Source organism: Lagenorhynchus albirostris, chromosome 14 (genome assembly GCF_949774975.1).
Source record: "Lagenorhynchus albirostris chromosome 14, mLagAlb1.1, whole genome shotgun sequence".
Lineage (NCBI taxonomy): Eukaryota > Metazoa > Chordata > Mammalia > Artiodactyla > Delphinidae > Lagenorhynchus > Lagenorhynchus albirostris.
Window position 1 is genome coordinate 62,857,113 of NC_083108.1, and position 25,187 is coordinate 62,882,299.

General features: G+C 41.1%; 1 protein-coding gene and 1 pseudogene across 4 annotated transcripts in view; one reads left to right on the plus strand and one right to left on the minus strand.

Moving 5' to 3' along the window:
• MAPK1 (mitogen-activated protein kinase 1) overlaps positions 1 to 25,187 on the minus strand; it is a 96,757-nt gene that overhangs the window by 46,761 nt on the left and 24,809 nt on the right. The gene's annotated exons all lie outside the window — the stretch shown is intronic.
• Positions 12,594 to 12,841, plus strand: LOC132503935 (small ribosomal subunit protein eS27-like; annotated as a pseudogene).

Here is a 25,187-nt window from a genome sequence, read left to right on the forward strand (position 1 = left end):
ATAAGGGCAACAAAGAGAGGATTAAAAGAAGATGAGGCCTGTAGAAACCATACCCTGAAAGATGAGCAGGCTTTCGAAAGAGGAGCAAGGGCACAGAGAAGGCGAGAGGCAACATGTGGAGAGGAAAACAATCAGGCCATCTACTGGGGACAGCTGGTCCTCACCCAACCAGGCACCTCCTCACCCAGTGGTGATTATTGGGTCCGGGGAATGTGCCATCAGGAGCCCCAGAATCCCAAGGCAGCGAGCAGAATGCTCCTCCAGGGTGTGTACCACAAGCGGTGGCCAAGGGGAGCTATCTGCAGGGTATACACGGTGCGTGAACTGTTGGGCTGGCGGTCCACAAGCTCCAGCTCATGGGGGTTGGGGGGGCACAGCACTGGCTGGGAAGAGAAGAGGGCTATGCTGGAGGCCTGCTCTCCTCGAACTGCTGACACCCAACTCTAAAAAGCCCAAGATTTTTCAATTTGAACCTGATCTTCCAGGTCTTTAAGAAAGTTTATGTCTCGGGGGTGTGGGGGGGAGAATACATTTCTTGTTTCTTAGTTTGATTTATATGGTATGTGATGCTCCATTTGTATTCCTGACCCAGGCCTTGCAAAGAAAACATGAGGGGCAGGCCTGGGTTTGGGAGGCACAAAATGAAGATGGGGGTAGGGGAAGACAATGACAGTCTTGTACTTCCTGATTTAAAGATCTGAGGAGGCTTGCAGGTGATTCGGATGGCTCTGCGCTTCTAGCAGCATTAAAGAGAGAGAACAAGGTTAGGCGTAAGATATGGGAATTTTTAATGGAAGCCACAGAGGGTTGAACTACTGAGGAGAGATAAGTGGAGAAAACAGGTCTGATGACAGAACTCAGGAGCAGACAGAGGAGGAGGAACCAGCTAGAGAGTGAGGAAGCACCTATGAGCACCAGGAGAGAGTGGTGTTTCAGAAGCCAAGATTATAAAGAGTTCCAAACAGGAATGCTTCACAACAATTGGAAAGCATTCAATGAATCTGCAATCAGCTGATGTGTGGTACCCTGGGTGGCAGTAAGTGGAGGGGAGTGGGGACAGGAGTGGAAGCAGCACACTTTTAGCAGCACCTAAAAGTAGGTGACTACTTTTAAAGAAGGCGAGGAGGAGAATGACTGGCAAATCCAAGGGAACAACCAAAAGGCACACGCTGTTATGAAAGCAGTGGGTGGGTCGAAGGCTGGCGGACCAGGTGGGGTGAAAAGAAGACTCCCCAAAACTACGCAGGTGTGAGAAGGCAGCACACACTTCAGGCAAAGCAGAGGTGCATGCAAAGCTACAGAGGCCTGCGGGAACCTGTGGCAAGAGAGTGGGACCCAAGGGGACACGGATGGGGTTGAAGCCGGAGGCATAAGCAGGAACCAGGCCATGCTTAAATATCTACAATTTTACCCTGGGGAGGCACCAAAAGATGTTAGGCAGGGATTTTAAGCATGGCGGTATTTTTATGAAGTTCCCTCAGGTAGTAAGTAGTTTATTGAAGGAATGGAATGGGGAGGGGAGTGCACCAGGCAGGAGCCGTCTTAGCCAACTTGGAACGATGGTGGAGCCACAGCTTTGGAGAAAGTGGCCACAGGCAACTCAAGAAGTAGTGCCTACTTCATAAACCTCATGTTTCCTAGCTTGGTCCTGTTCAAATGTTCTCCATTCAATTAGACTATATTCCTCAATGGCAGAACTATACGTTCTAAATCACTTATGTCTTCTTTCTAGCAGCTGTAACCAAATTCACAGGGGAGAAACAAACAGTGGAGAAGAGACAAATCCTCCTAACAGAAGAACTTGGAGTAATATGTATAGATCCTCTCCCCTCCAGGAGGTGGGACTCAATCTCTCCCAGCCCCCACACCTTGCGGGCAGGCTGAACTTAGAGACTTGCTTCAAAAGAACAGAATGTGGGCTTCCCTGGTGGTGCAGTGGTTGAGAGTCCGCCTGCCGATGCAGGGGACACGGGTTTGTGCCCCGGTCCAGGAAGATCCCACATGCCGCGGAGTGGCTGGGCCCATGAGCCATGGCCGCTGAGCCTGCACGTCTGGAGCCTGTGCTCCACAACGGGAGAGGCCACAACAGTGAGAGGCCACAACAGTGAGAGGCCTGCGTACCGCAAGAAACAAAAGAACAGAATGTGAAGAGGGAAGGACAGTAACTTTACAGTGGAGAAGCCTGGCAGATACCACCTCCACCAGGCGATCAGTTACCACTACCAGTGACGTCATGTGGACACTGTGACTCCCTGATAGGATGAGGCGAGAAAGGCAGCTCATCTCTGTGATATTCTTTTCCCAAACCTGTAACCCCAGGCTAATAGTGAGAAGAACATCAGACAAACCCAAGTTGAGGGATATTCTACAAAATACTTGACGAGTACTCTTTAAGTCATGAAAAGAAAAGTGAGAAAACAGTCACAGAGAGACAGGCAGACATAACAACTAAATGCATGTAGTATCCTGGATTGGATCCTGGAACAGAAAAAGGAAATCAGTGGAAAAGCAAATTCCAAATAAAGTCTGAAATTTCTTTATACCAATGCTGGTTTCTCAGTTTTGATAAGCGCATACAGTAATGTAAGATGTTAATATCAAGGGAAACAGAAACTGGGTGGGGGCTTACGGGAACCCTCTGCACTATCCTGGCAACTTTTCTGTAAACCTAAAATTATTCCAACATAAAAGTTTATCTGAAGAAGGTCTTCCACTAAATTATACCTCCAAAATTGATGACATAATTATAATTAACATGTAGAAAATATGGGCTTAATTTAATAAGTAGAAGGAAACATAAACATTTCATAATTATCTACTTTAACCCCCCATAAAAATAAAAATGAATGCCCAATGGAACAAAAATATTCCTAAAAAGGTAACTGAAAACTTTACCTAATTGAACTTTAAGTTATGTTCCACCTCAATCATTTGACAAACATTTACTAAATACCCAATATAGGCTAAATCTCACTGCAGATTGAAATAAATAGAACATCATCCCACCTGCCTTTCTCCCTTTGAGCATCCTTAAGAATAGGTATGATATTTGAAGGTATTTACTGCAAAACTACCTAAAAGAACAAAACCTGTATTGCCAAACATAAGGATTAATACATTATGGAATATTTATATAACAGGTCACTATGCAGCCATTAAACTAAGTATGAAGATCGTATTAACTAAAGGTGAGATTCAAAATAAACCAACGGACTGCAGCTTAAAAATATTTATCTAGAAGAGGCAATATACAGAACAAGCTAGGATGATGGGACCATGAGTGATTTAAAACGTAATTTAAATTGTATTTTGTCTTACTATTTCTGTCTATTCTGTTGGGAGAAAAAAATAACCAGTGAGGGGTGGGTAATATAAGATAAGGCAGCTTGAAGGAAATAACTTGAGTTTTTAAATGAGTTCCTAAAGTTCTAAATACCTTCACAGGCTTTTGCTTCTTAACTTAAAAAACCAGACAGTATTTATGAAATAACAGTTTTCTGACACCCAGCAACAGGCAACACAGGCCAGCAAGCTGAGTCCTGTGACTGCCCCAGCTTACTGCCTGGAGTTTCCAGGTTTCAGTAAACAGAAGGAAAACCCAAATGGAGCCTGGTAGTCTCCCTGAGTTGAGACAGAATTCAAGATCTGGAGAGTCCAACTCAGAATTTCTGTGGCTGAGTACAGGAGAGGAGAACTTCAGAGAAGGTTGGGGAGATCCACAGAGGGTTCCCTCTGAGTGTCCAGCTGATAATGATCAGAGCTTGTGCATGATCAAATTCCAAGGCTGGGGAAGGAGCCACCAGAGAGGAGCAGATGGACTATTCCATGTGGAACAAGGCTGGGAACAGTTCCTCTTCTACCACTTTTCCAGTAAAGACCTCCTCACACCAGGACAAAAAACTGAGTCCTCAGAAAGGTGTTGACTCAGTACTGGGGCTAAATTAGCCTTTGACTAAAGGCTATTCTGGACTAAATGCTTAAAAGAGAGCTAAAATGCTTAAAAGAGAGTTTTCAAGGGATCAAAGTGTTCCAAGTAACTTAACTGCATCCCAGAAAAAAAAGTCCCAAAGTATTTAAAGAAATACCAAAAAAAGCCCTAGCACTCAATGTAAAATCCAGTGTCTTGCATCCAATCAACATCCAAACCCCCCCCCAAAAATAAAAAATCCCCAGGAACTATATTCAATACCTTGCAATAACCTATAATGGAAAAGAATCTGAAAAAAACATAAATACTGAATATAATGAATCACTTTGCTGTACATCTGAAATACTATAAATCAGTAAAAACAACAGCCACAAAACAAAAAAGCAAGAAAATACAATCTATAATGAAGAGAAAAGCCAATAAAAAAACATACCTAGGAAGTAGAGATGATAGAATTAGTAGACAATCATGTGTACTGGTATAAATATACTCCATATGTTCGTGAACGTACAGCACAATATAAAGAGAGAAGTGGAACGTATAAGAAAGACTCAAAATGAACTTCTAGAGATGAAAAAAATACAATGGTTGAAATTAGCAAGAGATTATACACTGAAGAAAAACCTGGTGACCTAGAAGACACAGCAGTAGAATCTAGCCAAAATGTAATGCAATGGAGACATCGGGGGAAACAGAGCACCAGCGAGCTGTGGGACAAGGTCAAGGAGATTAACATACATTTAATTGGAGTCTAACAACTTCACATGTACAAAATCCGAGGGAAAGTAAATATTTCTAGAAAAGTGCTAAATGTCAAGGAAAAAAGAAACATACAAGTGCTCTCTCTACACTGGTTTCCAACTTAGCAACAGGCACCACTTAGTAGCTGAGACTGTCATTACAACAGAGAGTGAAAACTTATGCTGATGCCCAAGTATTAGCTGAGAGAAGCTGCATTCAGATACCTATGGTATTAAGCTGAGATTATAAAAGAATTATTTTCGGATTCCCACTTGGACATACAGAAATAATTTGATATATTATGGACTCTGAGAAACAGAGGAGCCATTTCAAATCTACTACGTTTGCCAGCTGGAATGACAGCAGTCTTGCATGTGAAGGAAAAAAAAGGCCTGCTCCAAATTGCTCCATGAAAGCTGTACCCTTTATTTTTTAAAAAAGCATTATTCCAAAATTTCAGGATTTCTGGTTATTTGGTTATTAGAGTTTAGGAAAGAACCTTTATTCCTAAGACTTTATTCATCTGAATAGCTTTACTTTTGTGGTATAGTTCCTTTCACTGTTAGAAGTTCTCTGATCGTGTCTCATAAAATTGACCTTCCCCCGCCATCCTGAACTTTCCTGCTTTTTTTCTAGGTATATCTGGGTCTGTCCATGGCCCTGATGGCAGGGTGCTCAGCATGGTCACTACTCTCCAGTGCCGGTGGTGCCCACACCAGCTCCACTTCCAATTCGGCTACTGCATTCTCACACACACTCCAAGGCTGTGGGGTGTGAGGAGCCGCCCACAGGGCTGGCTTGTACTGCCAGTTCTTCACACCCTCGACTCCTGATCACACCTCCTCCTCTCAAAGTCATACTTACTACAGTGCAAACACCAACAACAGTTAACAGGGTTGATGCAGCACTTTCAAGTCTTGTTTCCCCCAGGTCAAGACTTTTATTTTTGATGTATATTACATATGAGGCATATTTTCACTTTACATCATGTTTACTCACAATTATTGATATATTGTGCTGTCTTGTTTCTTATATGGACATCACTCAAGATACTTATAGTTGGGTGGTGATAATAAAAAGAAATCTTATGAACAATTCTTATTTAATAATATCTACAACTTACTGAGTGTTTACTATGTGTCAGACATTGCTCTATGTTAATATCTGTGAACCTCTTTCAGAAGGTGGTATTTATTTAAGGTGGGTTAAAAAGCACAGCAGGGTTTAATAGGCAGTCTATGAGGAAAGGCTTGCAGAAGGAAGTAGCCACAGGAACTAAAGCACGGAAGGATGGGTACAAGTGCGAAGTTGTCCAGTACAGCTGGAGTTTAGAGCTCATCTGGGCGAAAAGCAAAAGGTAACATCACACAAAGAAAGCTGAGAAATCTGTACTTTATTCTTTTTTTTTTTAATTTTAAAATTTTATTTATTTTTTTATACAGCAGGTTATTAGTCATCAATTTTATACAACACATCAGTGTATACATGTCAATCCCAATCGCCCAATTCATCTCACCACCCCCACCCCCGCAGCTTTCCCCCCTTGGTGTCCATACGTTTGTTCTCTACATCTGTGTCTCAATTTCTGCTCTGCAAACCGGTTCACCTGTACCATTTTTCTAGGTTCCACATATACGCGTTAATATACGATATTTGTTTTTCTCCTTCTGACTTACTTCACTCTGTATGACAGTCTCTAGATCCATCCACGTCTCAACAAATGACCCAACTTCGTTCCTTTTTATAGCTGAGTAATATTCCACTGTATATATGTACCACATCTTCTTTATCCATTCGTCTGTCGATGGGCATTTAGGTTGCTTCCATGACCTGGCTATTGTAAATAGTGCTGCAATGAACATTGGGGTGCATGTGTCTTTTTGAATTATGGTTTTCTCTGAGTATATGCCCAGTAGTGGGATTGCTGGGTCATATGGTAATTCTATTTTTAGTTTTTTAAGGAACCTCCATACTGTTCTCCATAGTGGCTGTATCAATTTACATTCCCACCAACAGTGCAGGAGGGTTCCCTTTTCTCCACATCCTCTCCAGCATTTGTTGTTTGTAGATTTTCTGATGATGCCCATTCTAACTGGTGTGAGGTGATTCCTCATTGTAGTTTTGATTTGCATTTCTCTGATAATTAGTGACGCTGAGCAGCTTTTCATGTGCTTCTTGGCCATCTGTATGTTTTCTTTGGAGAAATGTCTATTTAGGTCTTCTGCCCATTTTTGGATTGGGCTGTTTGTTTTCTTAATATTGAGCTGCATGAGCTGTTTATATATTTTGGAGATTAATCCTCTGTCCGTTGATTCATTTGCAAATATTTTCTCCCATTCTGAGGGTTGTCTTTTCATCTTGTTTATGGTTTCCTTTGCCGTGCAAAAAACTCTGAAGTTTCATTAGGTCCCATTTGTTTATTTTTGTTTTTATTTCCATTACTCTAGGAGGTGGATCAAAAAAGATCTTGCTGTGATTTATGTCAAAGAGTGTTCTTTCTATGTTTTCCTCCAAGAGTTTTACAGTGTCCCGTCTTACATTTAGGTCTCGAATCCATTTTGAGTTTATTTTTGTGTATGGTGTTAGGAAGTGTTCTGATTTCATTTTTTTACATGTTTTGCCAGCACCACTTATTGAAGAGACTGTCTTTTCTCCATTGTATATCCTTGCCTCCTTTGTCATAGATTAGTTGACCAGAGGTGCATGGGTTTATCTCTGGGCTTTCTATCCTGTTCCATTGATCTGTGTTTCTGTTTTTGTACCAGTACCATATTGTCTTGATGACTGCAGCTTTGTAGTATAGTCTGAAGTCAGGGACTCTGATTCCTCCAGCTCCGTTTTTTTCCCTCAAGACTGTTTTGGCTATTCGAGGTCTTTTGTGTCGCCATACAAATTTTAAGATTTTTTGTTCCAGTTCCGTAAAAAATGCCATGGGTAATCTGACAGGGATTGCATTGACTGTAGATAGCTTTGGGTAGTATAGTCATCTTCACAATATTGATTCTTCCAACCCAAGAACATGGTATATCTCTCCATCTGTTGGTATCATCTTTAAATTTCTTTCATCAGTGTCTTATAGTTTTCTGCACACAGGTCTTTTGTCTCCCTAGGTAGGTTTATTCCTAAGTATTTTATTCTTTTTTTTGCAATGGTAACTGGGAGTGTCTCCTTAATTTCTCTTTCAGATATTTCATCATTAGTGTATAGGAATGCAAGAGATTTCTGTGCATTAATTTTGTATCCTGCAACTTTACCAAATTCATTGATTAGCTCTAGTAGTTTTCTGGTGGCATCTTTAGGATTCTCTATGCATAGTATCATGTCATCTGCAAACAGTGACAGTTTTACTTTTCTTTTCCAATTTGTATTCCTTTTATTTTTCTTCTCTGATTGCCATGGCTAGGACTTCCAAAACTATGTTGAATAATAGTGATGAGAGTGGATATCCTTGTCTCATTCCTGATCTTAGAGGAAATACTTTCAGTTTTTCACCACTGAGAATGATGTTTGCTGTGGGTTTGTCATATATGGCCTTTATTATGTTGAGGTAGGTTCCCTCTATGCCCACTTTCTGGAGGGTTTTTTAGCATAAATTGGTGTTGAATTTTGTCAGAAGTTTTTTCTGCATCTATTGAGATGATTATATGGTTTTTCTTCTTCAATTTGTTCATGTAGTGTATCACATTGATTGATTTGCATATACTGAAGAATCCTTGCATCCCTGGGATAAATCCCCCTGATCATGGTGTATGATCCTTTTAATGTGCTGTTGGATTCTGTTTGCTAGTATTTTGTTGAGGATTTTTGCATCTATATTCATCAGTGATATTGGTCTGTAATTTTCTTTTTTTGTAGTATCTTTGTCTGGTTTTGGTTATCAGGGTGATGATGGTGGCTTCACAGAATGAGTTTGGGAGTGTTCCTTCCTCTGCAGTTTTTTGGAAGAGTTTGAGAAGGATGGGTTAGCTCGTCTCTAAACATTTGATAGAATTCACCTGTGGAGCCATCTGGTCCTGGACTTTCATTTGTTGGAAGATTTTTAATCACGGTTTCAATTTCATTACTTGTGATTGGTCTGTTCATATTTTCTATTTCTTCCTGGTTCAGTCTTGGAAGGTTATACCTTTCTAAGAATTTGTCCATTTCTTCCAGGTTGTCCATTTTATTGGCATAGAGTTGCTGGTAGTAGTCTCTTAGGATGCTTTGTATTTCTGCGGTGTCCGTTGTAACTTCTCCTTTTTCATTTCTAATTTTATTGATTTGAGTCCTCTCCCTCTTTTTCTTGATGAGTCTGGCTAATGGTTTATCAATTTTGTTTATCTTCTCAAAGGACCAGCTTTTAGTTTTATTGATCTTTGCTACTGTTTTCTTTGTTTCTATTTCATTTATTTCTTCTCTGATCTTTATGATTTCTTTCCTTCTGCTAACTTTGGGTTTTGTTTGTTCTTCTTTCTCTAGTTCCTTTAGGTGTAAGGTTAGATTGTTTATTTGAGATTTTTCTTGTTTATTGAGGTAGGCTTGTATAGCTATAAACTTCCCTCTTATGATTGCTTTTGCCGCATCCCATACGTTTTGGATCATTGTGTTTTCATTGTCATTTGTCTCTAGGTTTTTTTGTTTTTCGTTGTTTTTTTCTGCAGTACGCAGGCCTCTCACCGCTGTGGCCCCTCCTGTTGCGGAGCACAGACTCTGGATGCGCAGGCTCAGCGGCCATGGCCCACGTGTCCAGCCGCTCCGCGGCGCGTGGGATCCTCCCAGACCAGGGCACGAACCCGCGTCCCCTGCATCGTCAGGCGGACTCTCAACCACTGCGCCACCAGGGAAGACTTCTAGGTATTTTTTGATTTCCTCTTTGATTTCTTCAGTGATCTCTTGGTTATTTAGTAACGTATTGTTTAGCCTCCATGTGTTTGTGTTTTTTATGTTTTTTCCCCTGTAATTCATTTCTAATCTCATAGTGTTGTGGTCAGAAAAGATGCTTGATACGATTTCAATTTTCTTAAATTTACTGAGGCTTGATTTGTGACGAAGATGTGATCTATCCAGGAGAATGTTCTGTGCACACTTGAGAAGAAAGTGTAATCTGCTGTTTTGGGATGGAATGTCTTATAATTATCAATTAAATCTATCTGGTCTCTTGTGTCATTTAAATTAAAGCTTGTGTTTCCTTATTTCTTTTGTGTCTGGATGATCTGTCCATTGGTGTAAGTGAGGTGTTAAAGTCCCCCACTATTAATTGTGTTACTGTCCATTTCCTTTTATAGCTGTTAGTAGTTGCTTTATGTATTGAGGTCCTCCTATGTTGGGTAAACATATATTTGTAATTGTTATATCTTCTTGGATTGACCCCTTGATCATTATGTAGTGTCCCTCCTTGTCTCTTGTAACATTCTTTATTTTAAAGTGTATTTTATCTGATATTGAGTATTGCTACTACAGCTTTCTTTTGATTTCCATTTGCATTGAATATCTTTTTCCACCCCCTCACTTTCAGTCTGTATGTGTCCCTAGGTCTGAAGTGGGTCTCTTGTAGACAGTATATAGATGGGTCTTGTTTTTGTATCCATTCAGCAAGCCTGTGTCTTTTGGTTGGAGCATTTAATCCATTCATGTTTAAGGTAATTATCGATATGTATGTTCCTATGACCATTTTCTAAGTTGTTTTGGGTTTGTTTTTGTAGGGCCTTTTCTTCTCTTGTGTTTCCCACTTAGAGAAGTTCCTTTAGCTTTCGTTGTAGAGCTGGTTTGGTGGTGCTGAGTTCTCTTAGCTTTTGCTTGTCTGTAAAGCTTTTGATTTCTCCATCGAATGTGAATGAGATCCTTGCTGGGTAGAGTAATCTTGGCTGTAGGTTCTTCCCTTTCATCACTTTAAGTATATCATGCCACTCCCTTCTGGCTTGTAGAGTTTCTGCTGAGAAATCAGCTGTTAATCTTATGGGCGTTCCCTTGTATGTTATTTGTCATTTTTCCCTTGCTGCTTTCAATAATTTTTCTTTGTCTTTAATTTTTGCCAATTTGATTACCATGTGTCTCGGCGTGTTTCTCCTTGGGTTTATCCTGTATGGGACTCTCTGCGCTTCTTGGACTTGGGTGGCTACTTCCTTTCCCATGTTAGGGAAGTTTTCGACTATAATCTCCTCAAATATTTTCTCTGGTCCTTTCTCTCGCTCTTCTCTTTCTGGGATCCCTATAATGCAAATGTTGTTGTGTTTAATGTTGTCCCAGAGGTCTCTTAGGCTGTGTCTTCATTTCTTTTCATTCTTTTTTCTCTATCCTGTTCCGCAGCAGTGAATTCCACCATTCTGTCTTCCAGGTCACTTATCTGTTCTTCCGCCTCAGTTGTTCTGCTATTGATTCCTTCTAGTGTAGTTTTCATTTCAGTTATTGTATTGTTCATCTCTGTTTGTTTGTTCTTTAATTCTTCTAGGTCTTTGTTAAACATTTCTTGCATCTTCTCAATTTTTGCCTCCATTCTTTTTCCCAGGTCCTGGATCATCTTCACTATCGTTATTCTGAATTCTTTTTCTGAAAGGTTGCCTGTCTCCACTTTATTTAGTTGTTTTTCTGGGGTTTTATCTTGTTCCTTCATCTAGTACATAGTCTTCTGCCTTTTCATCTTGTCTATCTTTCTGTGAATGTGGTTTTTGTTCTACAGGCTGCAGGATTGTAGTTCTTCTTGCTTCTGCTGTCTGCCTTCTGGTGGATGAGGCTATCTAAGAGGCTTGTGCAAGTTTCCTGATGGGAGGGACTGGTGGTGGGTAGAGCTGACTGTTGCTCTGGTAGGCAGAGCTCAGTAAAACTTTAATCTGCTTGGCTGATTGGTTGGTTGGGGCTGGGTTCCCTCCCTGTTGGTTGTTTGGCCTGAGGGAACCCAACACTGGAGCCTACCTGGCCTCGTTGGTGGGGCTAATGGCTGACTCTGAGAGGGCTCACGCCAAGAAGTACTTCCCAGAACTTCTGCTGTCAGTGTCCTTGTCCCCACAGTGAGCCACAGCCACCCCCCACCTCTGCAGGAGACCCTCCAACACTAGCAGGTAGGTCTGGTTCAGTCTTCCCTTGGGTCACTCCTTCCCCTGGGTCCTGAAGCACACACTACTTTGTGTGTGCCCTCCAAGAGTGGAGTCTCTGTTTCCCCCAGTCCTGTCGAAGTCCTGCAATCAAATCCCACTAGCCTTCAAAGTCTGATTCTCTAGGAATTCCTCCTCCCGTTGCCACATCCCCAGGTTGGGAAGCCTGACGTGGGGCTCAGAACCCTCACTCCAGTGGGTGGACTTCTGTGGTATAAGTGTTCTCTGGTCTGTGAGTCATCCACCCAGCAGTTATGGGATTATGATTTTACTGTGATTGTGCCCCTCCTACCGTCTCACTGTGGCTTCTTCTTTGTCTTTCGATGCGGGGTATCTTTTTTGGTGAGTTCCAGTGTCTTCCTGTCGATGACTGTCCCGCAGCTAGTTGTGATTCTGGTGTTCTGACAAGAGGGAGTGAGAGCACGTCCTTCTACTCCGCCATCTTGGTTCAGGCTCTAAATTCCTTTAGTAAAGACAATTCCCAAATCTGTACTTTATTCTGATAACAGAAAGAATTCTCCAGCCACGAGAGTGACACTATCAGAAATACAGGTATTTCCAGAGACTGAAGGAGGCTAAACAGAGAAATATTAAGACCAGTAAAAAGCCTACAGTTGTAATTCTCGAAATATTTATATGTCTCACTATTTTGAAATTACAGTAGTTGTCACATCTGCTGCTTGATCTTGCTATTTAAGGCATTAATAAAGAAGCACACACATTAAAGATGTATTTTCTTAATATTAAAAAAAACCAGTACTTCAACATAACCGATTTCCTTGGTAACCTTACATAATTTATTCTATTCATTTCAGACCACTAATCTGATCTGGCAGTGAGGACCTCCTCAGGAGAACATGCCTCTCACAAAGGATCTCCTGCATCCCTCGCCAGAATAGGACACACAACAAGAAGCACCTGCTGCAGAGCCCCACCTCCTACTTCATGGATGTGAAATGCCCAGGATGCTATAAAACCACCACCATCTCTAGCCAGGCACAAACAGTAGTTTTGTGTGTTGGCTGCTCTAATGTCCTCTGCCAGCCTACAGGAGGAAAAAGCAAGGCTTACAGAAGGATGCTCCTTCAGTTGGAAGCAGCACTAAAAGCACCCTGAATCAAGATGAATGGGAAACGATCCCAATAAACATATTTTGGATTAAAAAAACCAAACCAAACCAAAAAACAACCCACTAATCTGAGAAGGAGCCACAGGTTTCACTGACTACCTAAAAGATCCATGACACAAAAAAGATTAAGAACTCTTATTATCAGGGCAATTTACAGATTCAGTGCAAATGGCAGAGACAGAAAACTAGTACATAGAAGTTTGTACTCAAGAGAAAAAATGTCAGTTGGGATCTTGAAGGAGGCACGATGAAATTCCTTACTCTCATAAACTTTATACAACATGGGGGAAATATAAAGAGACATGTATTAGGGGACTTCCCTGGTGGTCTAGTGCAGCAGGGGGCACAGGTTCAATTCCTCGTCAGGGAACTAAGATCCCACAAGATGCGTGGCAAGGCCAAAGGAAGAAAAGGGGGGGTGGGGTAAGGAGACATATATTAAAAATAGATAAATTATGATAGATACTAAGAAAAAATGCAAATGCTATAATTAACATCATCATGGATAACTAGAGAACTTGGTTTAAATTAGGGGCTCAGGGAAGGCTCTTCCTCTCTAAGGAAGTGGCATTTAAAACAGAGACCTGAAGGACAGGCTGGAATTAGCCAGGTGACGGGTAGCTGAGAAGGCAAGTGTTCTACTGAACAGAGAGAGGTTAGGCAGGTGAATCTGTGGACCCCAAAGAAGGCTACTGGTGGCGGGCACATACCAAGCCAAGAGCACATGGCTCAGGATGAGGCTGTGACCTGGAAGTTGTGCTAAGGGTTTAAGACTCATCTTAAGTGCACTTCCACTTTAAGGAAGGACTAAAAGTACCCAATTTATATTTGTAAATGCTCTCTCCACCTGTGATATGAAGAATAAATTGTAAAAAGGAAAGAGTGAAAAAAGAAACCATTTGAAACACTGCAATAGCACCAGTAAGAGATGGTAGTGGCTTGGACAAAGCAACAAGCACATAACTGGCATTTTAAGCCAGTCAGTTCATTGCACGAAATCATGCCGCCCACTGCAGAACATTCGGCGTCCCAGACTCGAGGGCACTGTGAACCAGCAGCACTCTCAAATCAGTAAAATACTCACAAAAAGAAAAAGCAGCACACCTCTAAGGGCAGTGGTAAAGCCTCTGGAATGTACAAGATGACGACAGTGGAGACAGGAGGAGTTACTGAGATTGAAAAGGAAAGGTGCTGACTGGGATCTAGTGAGCAAGGTGGGTGAACAGGCCAGATAATACTGTCAAGGTCAAAAATGAGCTGTGCATATGGGAGAAAAAATTTGCAACATGTAGGACTTGTATTTAGAGTATATAAAGAACTCTTACAACTTCAAAATAAGACAAACAACCCAAAATTTTAAATAGGCAAAAGAAGACACTTTTTGTGTGACAATACACACACACAAAGATGAATGATGTCATAAGGGAAATATAAATTAAAACCACATAACATACCCATTAGAATAGCTAAAATGAAAAAGAATGACCATACCAAGTGCTGATGAGGTTGTAGAAAAGCTAAAACTCTCATACCCTGCAGGTGGAACTACAAAATGGTACAATCACTATGAAAAGGCTTGGTGGTTTCTGAAAAATTAAATGCACACTCACCATACAACCCAGCAGTTCCACTCCTAATTATTTACTCAAGAGAAATGAAAATATATGTCTATGACAATAGCCAAGATACGTACACAACCTAGGTGTCCACTAATGGATGAATGGATAAGGAAGACGTAGTATACGTGTACAATGGAATACCAGTCAGCTGTAAAAATGAAAGAAATCTGCCACAACATGGACGGACCTTGAGGGCATTACACTAAGTGAAATAAGTCAGACAGAGAAAAACAAATACCACATGATGTCACTTATACATGGAATCTAAAAAACAAAACAAACAAAACAAAACCCAGGTGGTTGCCAGAGGGGTAGGGGGTAGGGATGGGGGGGAAACAGGTAAAGGGGGTCAAGAGGTACAAACTTACAGGTATAAAATAATTAAGTCACGGGGATGCAAGGTACAACATAGGGAATACAGTCAATGATACTGTATTGACTTTGTATGGTGACAGATGGTAACTGTGCTTATTGTGGTGATCATTTCACAATGTATACAAATGTCAAACCACTATGTGGTACACATGAAACTAATAAAATATTGTATGTCAAATTACTTCAATTAAAAAATAAAGAAAATATACATCCATAGAGACTTGTATACAAATGTTTGTAGGAGCTTTATTCATAACAGTCACGAACTTGGAACAACCCAAATAGTCATCAACAAGGAAAGAGTAAACAAACTGTGTGTCACCGTGCAATGGAAGAGCACTGAGCAACAAAAGGGAAATGACTACATGCGACAACAAGGATGAACCTGGAAAACCCTATGCTAAGTGAAGAAGCCAGGCAAAAAAGAGCAAAGACTTCTAAATTCCATTTATCTGAAACGCTAGGTAAGCTGAGGCTGATCTACAGTGATAGAAAACTGATCCATGGTTGCCTGAGCTGAAGACTGACAGCAAAGGGCACAAGGGTACTTCTTCCTGGGGTTATGTAATGTTCCATATCTCCACTGTGGTGGCGGTTACACAGGGTATATATTTGCCAAGACTCAACTGAACTTTGCACAAAGAAAAGGTCCATTTTGTTGTATATAAATTATACCTCAGGGCTTCCCTGGTGGCGCAGTGGTTGAGAGTCTGCCTGCCGATGCAGGGGACGCAGGTTCGTGCCCTGATCCGGGAAGATCCCACATGCCGCGGAGCGGCTGGGCCCGTGAGCCATGGCCGCTGAGCCTGCGCGTCCGGAGCCTGTGCTCCACAAAGGGAGAGGCCACAACAGCGAGAGGCCCGCGTAGCGCAAAGAAAAAGAAAAAAATTATACCTCAAAAGGTGATTTTTAAAAACTGAGCTATGCTACAAAACTGTGGGGCTGATTTTCTCTCATGGTTCATATGCTCATACTGAGGACAATTTCATAGGAAGTGTTACAAACAGGTTTTGAGCAATGGCAACATCATTAGAATAAATGCCCAGGCTTCCACAGTCATTTCTGAGGCTTTGGCATAAATATAACATTTCTGGTACGTTCAGGCTTTCTCCCCATCCTCCCCAGCCCCCTGTCATTACAGTCATTTCATAGCAGAGGCTCAATAATATTTGTGGATAATAAAGTTTGTCTAATGAAGGAGCTATCTCCTCATGCATTAGCACCACATACTGTACACATTGTTAAGCAACTAAAATGCTATCAACTGTTAATGGGTTATTTTTAGAGAAAGCTATTAAGCTGTTCTCTAAGCTACCCATTTCGGTGCACTTTAATTATCTGAACACAAAACCACAGTACTTTGTTTCACAGATAAAAATTAACTTGTCTTCAGATGCTAAGTAAGTTAGACTGATCCAAATTAATGTTCCAAAAGTAGGTGGATAATACAAATGACTGCTTTAAAAGAAAACGTATTCGTTCCTTTAGCCTGATTCTCTCATAATTTACTAACCAAGAAAGCCAGTGCAAAGGTTTCTTTAGAGTGTGTGAACCATTCAGTGAGCAAATAAAAGCTAAAGTCATTTTAGCTGTAAAACCATCATAATTTTACATTATTTTAAGACTGAGTGCTCCAATAATACTTCAGATATTGCAACTTAAAATCTGATGTCATGAACACATGTGCACCCTCTCTAGGAAAGGTGCTCCATACAGCCCAGAGCTTGAACAAATTTGGTTGTCTACATATGCATTTTTAAATCTCTTCAGTAATAGAACAGGGGCCAAAGAGTCAGGTGAGTTCCAATTCTGGCCCATTCCCTTACTAGCTGAGACATCACTGAACTACCCAACACCTCTGAGCAACCATTTGCTTGACTCAAAAATGAAGAAAGCCTATGGGGTTATGAAGATTGCAAAAACAGCAGATGAAAAGCCTGAAAGATATTAGACCATCCCCAAAAAAGTGGAAGTCATTTTTAATTACTTTATTATTTTTTATTAATTTATCCAATGAAACCATAAAAAGAAAGTAACATCAGAAAAAAAAACTAGACTTCAAATCAGGAGGTCTGAGTTTTAGTCCTAGGTTGGCTATGCCCTGTATGTCTGCCCTGATAGTGTTGGCCAAGTTACAAAAAGAAGATACCATTATTCTGTGTTCAGGTTTCTTCCAAACGTAAGTGCAAAACTTCTTTAAAAATTTTTATATGTATACAAGAGACTGGAAAAAAACCCACACCCAATTATATGACTGAATGTACATACATACATATATATGCATAGATATAGCCATAGAAAGATGAAGACTTGTAGTGACTTATACTCAGTAAAGGTTCTACAAGTTTTTGGTGGGCTCAAGTACACAAATTATTAAAGGAAAAAGTATGAAAAACATTTCTCTCCGATTAATAGGAAAAATGCGTCTCTATTACTAGATCTAAGATACCCCATCAGAATTTAGTACCGTGACTATCATCATCCTAAAACCCCACAACCATAAACTCTGTTATTTGAAGCACACTAGAGCAGCACAAAGTCAGAGTTAGTACTCTGCAACAGATCCAATCAGTACTCTACTCCAAGCACTCCTCTTTAGAAATGACCTTTGGAGTTCACCTATGCTCTGAACTTGTCATGAGAGAGACCCTGATGAAGCAGATGGGCTACTACTCACTTGTGGATCATCCCCCTACATTTCCTTCCTCCTCAGATATTCTCTTCTGCCTTCACTGGCCAAGAATTCTAGGACGGTCCAGGTCGGGCTGGCTCGCGGTGAGCTCTGAGAACAGCCAGACGTATTGAACCAAGACTAAGAGCATCGAGTCTCCTCCAGTGCTATGCATTCCGGGTAGCCGCCCAGGCAGCTCTGCGCACCTCTGGCCCTGAAGTTGAGTGAGACACTGAGAGAGGACCTCAGTAACCATAATGACCACCGCTTACTGAGCCCTCAGCACAGTGCTGAGAGCTTCAGAAAAACCTTTACTTGCTGTCTTCACCACAACCCTATGGCGGTAAAGCACAGCCCCTACTTTACAGGTGAAGAAACTATGGCAGAAGGGAGGAGTCAAGTAACTTGTCTCTGATTACACAACCAGCAGCCAACAGAACTGGGATTTAATCCCAGGCGTGCTGACCTCCAAAACCCCTGTTTCTCAGCCACTACACCATGCGAGGGTCAGTAGTCCTCCACTGGCTATGCCCTTTTGCTGGTGATGAACCAAGGTTTGGCTCATGATTCTGACGGGGCAACTGTAAAGAAGCTGAGGACAGCAGACAATGAGGACAAAAACAAAAATCATCGTACTGACCACGATACAGAAAGCATTCTGCTTCCCAAGGGAGCCGATCCATTTTGAAGGTTCTGGCTATTTAGATCTTCTTCATCAGGATAAGCCAAAACCTAAAACCTGTCTCCTCTGAAACAAGAGGCAAATATGTCCTGTAAATGAGGTGTGGGAGAGCAGACCTGAAGGCAGGAGATGAAAAGGCAAACCAAACATGAGGGGAGGGAGGTGAGATCAGGGTCTGAATGGGGACAAGTAACAAGATATGCTGGAGACCAGCAGGAATGAGAATCCAGAGATTTTTAGTAGTGTCGATCGTGACAATCCAGTAATTTTCTTTAGCATATACCATCAGCCTGTAAGATCAGACAAAATAAACAGTTGGGTTCGTAAAATGGGAGTGGAGTCGTCAAAAGAGAGGAGAGGTCAGCAGACAGATCCAGACCCAGGCCAGACAAGACTAGGAGATTAGGAAACCATAAAGGTGAGGATCTCAAGTGGGGGTACAGGGGAGAAGGAGCAGGAGGAAAGGGAGCTACAGTCCGAAAGAGGATGATCTACTTCGTAAGGCCACCCTTGCTCACCTTTGTAAACTGTACCCCAGTGAGTCAAGTCAGAGAAAGAAAGGCTCGGATGATCATCCCCATCATGGAAACTTTAGGTCAGTCAAGAAATGCAAGTTTCTCACGAACTGCCCCAATGTCAGAAATATTAACACCCACCCAGACCTATGGAAGACGGAAAAGTGTTTAAACTGGAAGCAAACAGCATTATTATCTAAACTGAAAAGAACTGCCCGCACAACTAAGCAGACAGTGAGATGTTACACAACAGATGCTAAACTAGGTAAAGTAGAAAACTGTAACATACAATTATAACTCTAAAATACCAGTAAAAAAATCTCCAGTCAGAGCTGGAAAACTAATTTTACTTCTTTCCAATAAAAAACCTTCTACAGTTGGAGTTGTTTTTTTCTTTCCCCAACCCATCATGATAGAAGAGGAAGTAGATAAGGAAAGGAAGACCCTGAACAAAATCTGATAATCATTCATATGTATGCATCATAAAATATATGCAATTAACTCTCAAACACTGCTGGTGGGAAGACAGGTTATAAACCCTTCTGGACAGGTTGGTAGGACAGTCCTTACTAAAATCAAACATCTGCACCTATCTTTTGATTCAGCAATCCCGCTCCTAGGATTCTACCCTAAACATACATCTCCAGTGATATGAAAATACATAAGCACAAGGTAATTCACCGCAACATTATTTGTAACCGCAAAATACTAGCAGCAACCTAAATACTCATACACTGGAGAAAGGCTGAATGAACTATGATACACTCACGTGGTGGAGTACTATGCAGCTGTAAAAAAGGAATGAAAAAGATCTACAAACTAACACGGAGTGGTTCCAAGATACAATGTTATGTAAAAAAGCAAAGTATAAAAGATTTATACTATGCTACCCTTCATATAAGAAAGAAGAGTTATAAAAAAACATAAATGTATCTGTTATCTGTATAGCAGAAATATAGAAAGGATAAACCCAGAACTAAAGAGATCGACTGTATACAGGGGATGAGTGGGAAAGTGGTGAAGGGGAGGATGGGAACAGGGTGGTAGGGATGAGAAGGGAGGGACTGTTCCTTGAGTATACCTTGTGTGTAGCTCTTACTCCGAGAGTCACAGTCATATCACATATTCAAAAAACTAAAGAAACAAGAATGAGGATACGGGAAGAACCCCAAATGGAACACCAACAGTAACAAATGAACCTAACTGTATTACAAATCAATGACATAACCACACTGAAGGGCATGAGGAACTAGAAACCAGCCTAAGCAACTTTAGAAAACAGTATTTTAACTGCATGCTGTAAAGCTAAAGCAGGAAAGGGCTGAACACAAATCCTGTAATCTAATTAGTGAACATGTTTCTCACAAGGATATGGGTTAGCAATTCTGCATCTACTTTATGTATAAACAGAATGGGACTGAACAAATAAGCAAACAAAATGGAAGATAATGAGAGCCAGGCTGGGGAAAGAATACAAGCAAGAGGAAAGGCTAAAATAAACCACATGGTGTTGGATTGGAATCAGGGACATCAGTATGAACTCATAGTTTTTAACATATACACAGAAAGAGAAATACAGATGTGTGTATGTGTGGGTTGGTGTACACACATCTATTTTCCCAGCTCTGTTCACTAAGAAGACTTAGAAGCAACTACACCCCAGTAGCAACGAGCACACTTTGCCCTTAAAAAGGTACTCAAACAAGGGTGGGGTTTGTTGAAAGCAGTCACTCTGAAGGAGCAAACAAAGGTCGAAGTTGCAACAATTTGAAATAAAAAATGACAATACTGGATTACAAACCTACAGAATATAACAAATACCCATGAGTTCATACTGACACAAATAAGTAAGTGAATAAATCAGTGGGGAGAAGGAACAGCTCTTTCTCACAGAGGCACTCCAATCAGATGGAATGAGGAAAATAGAAAAACTGTCATTAGGTAAATACCACAATAATTTTTTCAGAAAAAGGTCCATGGATGGATGCTTAATCTAGTGAGTAGAAATCTGAGAAGAAACAGGGCATCTGCTTAGTCTCAAAGTACATCCTCTAAGATATTTATTAATTACAAAGGGGTAAATAGATGGACCCCATCTTAACCAGGTGATTAAAGTTAACATCCCTAAGGATAAAATATCTCCACAACACCAACTCTCTGATGTGATGTATCAAGAAAGGCACATCACTTCTGTTAAAACTGCATAATCTCATTCCATTCATGAAAAACCATCAGATAAACACAAACTGAGGGACAGCCTACAAAAATAACAGTCCAGGGCTTCCCTGGTGATGCAGTGGTTAAGAATCCACCTGCCAATGCAGGGGACACAGGTTCAAGCCTTGGTCCGGGAAGATCCTACATGCCGTGGAGCAACTAAGCCTGAGCGCCACAACTACTGAAGTCTGCGTGCCATAACTACTGAAGCCCACAGGCCTAGAGCCCATACTCTGCAACAAGAGAAGCCACCGCAATGAGAAGCCCGCACACCGCGACCAAGAGTAGCTCCCGCTCACCACAACTAGAGAAAGCCCGCGCACAGCAACGAAGACCCAACACAGCCAAAAATAAATAAATACAATAAATAAATTTACAAAAACAACAATCCAATACTCATTAAAAGTGTCACGGTTATGAAAGACAGGAAGGCTGAAGAAATGTCACAGTTGGAAGAGACTAAGGAGACACAACAATTAAATGCAAAATGAGAACCTGGAAGAAAAAATGACATTGGGGGAAAATGGGAACTGTGAATAAGGTCTGCATCTAGTATTGTACCAGTTTTAATTTCTTGGTTTTGATGACATTCCTACAGACATACACCATGTTCACATTAGGAAAAGGTGGTTACATGGGAACTCTCTAGACTATTTTTGCACCTTTTTTCTAAGTCTAAAATTATCTCAAAATAAAAAATTACATCCTTTTGTTAAAATTATATGCATATATGTATATTTGTGTGTGCATGTGTGTAACAAAGATTTTAAAAAGAGAACAGAGAATGAGAAGAATGTGAAAAGAGAGAATGATGGAGCCACTGCCATGATTCTTGATAATTTCCCAATTCCTCAATTGAGTCCTCCTTCCCTTAGGTCCTGGCCTGAGTCCCTGTGTTTCAATAATCTGAGAGTGTACACAAAGGATCCCCAAAGACTTCAGAGACTGTAGTGGGATAACTGAGGACATGGAAAGGAGACGTGACCCATGAGCCCACCCCCAGCAAACTGGGGGCTGGCGAATAAGCCAGAACTGCAAACAGTCCTGATTGCTTTGAGCGCCCCCCCGGCAAACCGGGGGGCATGTGAATAAGCCAGAGTTGTGAACAGTTCTGAATGCTTCGAGCGCCCCCCCCCGCCCCGGCAAACCGGGGGCCTGCAAAAGAAGCACTGAGTGCTTTGGGCACTGATCCATGAGATGTCCTCAGTATAATCAGAGTGGTGGGAACGCAAGGAAATGTCCTTGTGCTACTTCAGTATAATCAAAATAATGGTGGGAACTTTGTGCTGTTTTTGCGCTCAAGGAGGAAGCACAGCAGGTGCTCACGAAAGCCAATTATTGCTCGTATAATTAATAAAAACATAGGATGCTGCTTTGGCACTTCTGAAATGTTAAGAAAACAAGTCTTAAAGTGTAAATCTAGATAATGCTTTAATAAAAGTTACCACAGCAAGACAGACGGCGCTGTTTTGCCTGAGCGAGCGGCAGCCCTCTACTGCTGTGCTTTGGCACAATTCATCTCGTGTGATGAGCTTAGTTTCGGCCCTGTCCTAAGAAACTACAACAGAGACTGACAAGAATTCCATAGGATCCTGGTCAGCACAACCAAGAATTTCTCAAATGTTTCATTGCTCAAGTTACTGTGGAAATCTTATTTCTGAAATCAGTTTCTTTTCTTTTCTCCCCATATTATCTCTTCACTTTTGCCCTCGACCAATAAATATATCTGTTGCCAGACACAATCAAAGATCCAGACAGAGAGGAACACTGCCAGAGACAGTGGCTGCCCCCAGGTAACTCCCAACACTGATCCTCCGCACACTCAGAGTGACAGCTGATCTCCAGGACAACTGCTGAAACTAGGGCCTGTACTCCGAAAAATCTACCCATGTGACAGACTGTCAAGTATCTGAAGAAACAACCTTAAAACTAATCAAGTTTTATTTTGGGTCAAGTTACAAAAGCCCTGGTCTTGGAAGTCCTGAATCTGAATTCAAGTTCTTGCACTGTCACAACTCTGTGCTTGTAACCATGGGCAATTCTCTTAACCTTGCTGAACCTCAATATCTCCCCCATAAAATGGAAAGAATACTTATCTCTCATATATAGGTTTATTTGGAAGAATAAGTATCTGCGAACTCACTTCATAAATTCAATACAAATGCAAACAATACCACTGCCACCTACGTGACAACAATTTTATCAGAGTTCCAGCCCAACAATCTCTTTTTTTTTTTTTTTTTTTTTGGCGGTATGCGGGCCTCTCACTGTTGTGGCCTCTCCCGTTGCAGAGCACAGGCTCCGGATGCACAGGCTCAGCGGCCATGGCTCACCGGCCCAGCCGCTCCGCGGCATGTGGGATCCTCCCAGACCGGGGCACGAACCCGTGTCCTCTGCATCGGCAGGCGGACTCTTAACCACTGCACCACCAGGGAAGCCCAACAATCTCATGTTTTAATTATTTCATTATCATTTTAAAATAAATCAGTTAATAATTATATCAATTTTCAGTTCATCACTGTACACTGTATTATTTTAATTTTCCTTATATTCCCATTAGATATAAAAATTATGCTAATTTTTAAGAACACAACAACTATATGAAACTTTAAAAGAATTAAGTCCTACCATATAGTCTAAATATCTTAGCCAAAGCTACCCAATGCGAGGGATAGGATTAACACTTGGTCCTTCCTCTGAATTCTGTGTTCTTTCCATTATGTAAAAATGTGCCCAGAAAGTCTTACACAACAGAACTTTGGGAAGCACTAAGTGAGAAGTGGTACAGAATGCCGCCTCCTTCAAAACTCAACAAAATAAACATGTTATAAACAAAGAACAAAGATAAGACTCAACTGAAGGAACACAGCAAGCAAATTTTAAAGGGCAACCAGGAGCGGGAGTGGCCACTAAGCACAAACAATACAGGTCCAGGAGAAAAGGAGCAGGCTTAGCAGAGTCATCTCTAAGAATGGAGATAAAGACAGAATGGGACTCATAAACACATTTAAAGTGTTACACACAAGGGGAATGCTAAATAAAAACAGACCAGAATATATTCTGCAGAACCGTGACATATTACAAAAGAATTTAAAATAAAAAAAGAATTCTGCAAATAGCAGAATCAGGATTTAAAAAAAAAATAATAAGTCAAGCAGAATGTAAATTAAAAAATAATAATTTATAAGGTAACAATAACAGAAATCAGTTAAATAGATGGAAGAGAGTGCAGATGATACCATCAGAGCTGGAAAACAGATTAAAAAAGAATTAGGGACTTTCCTGGCGGTCCAGGGGTTAGGACTCTGTGCTTCCACTGCAGGGGGCACAGATTTGATCCCTGATCAGGGAACTAAGACCCTGCAAGCCGCACACCACGGTCAAAAAATAAAAATAAAAGAATTAAGCTACAATAACAGAGGCCCACAAAAAGAGTTAAGATTAACTGTTTAAGATCAGAGAGACAGTAAAATTAGAAAATAAATAAATAAAAATCAGAGAGAAAATAATCAAATAATATTTTTTGAATTAAAAACAAAAAAGATATCATTGGCAAGAATAAAAGAATAGTGTGCCTACCAATCAGGGTTAAATCCAAGAGGAAGAGGCTCAAAAAGGAAGAATAACCAGTGGCAAAAGGAGGAAAAACGAAGATCTCAGAATGCAGAAAGAGATGAGAAAATGATGCACACCCGGGCCCAACTATGAGAAGTAAAGTAAGTGAAGGTGGTTATTCGCCAAGTTCATTTTACAGAGCCAATGCCAAATAGCAACTAATGACTCTGAAAAGTAAATCTTGACAACTTAACAAAATAGTAAAATGTAAAATGCATGTGAAAAGAAGCCGGAATGTAAAAGGGCACCCCTTCCCCCAGCTCCACGTTGGCAGGAGGCTTTCTGCACAGGGGCTGATTACTAGGGAAAATATGGGGAGTGACTGCTAGGTGCAGGGTTTCCTTTTGGGGTGATAAAAACGTTCTGAATTAGATATCACCGCCCCTCAAAAAAAGCATGGTCTCATTAAAAAAAAAAAAATTCTTTTTTCAGATCGGTATATCAGGGGCTAACACTTAAAGAGTTCAACGAATTCCCTGGCGGTCCAGGGGTTAGGACTGGCGCTTTCACTGACTAGGGCCTGGGTTCAATCCCTATCCTGAGAGCCGCACAGCGTGGCCCAGAGTTCAACCTGAAAAATCTCTTCACTCTGGAGAGCTACCAGCAACCAAGACCAGGCACAAGAGCA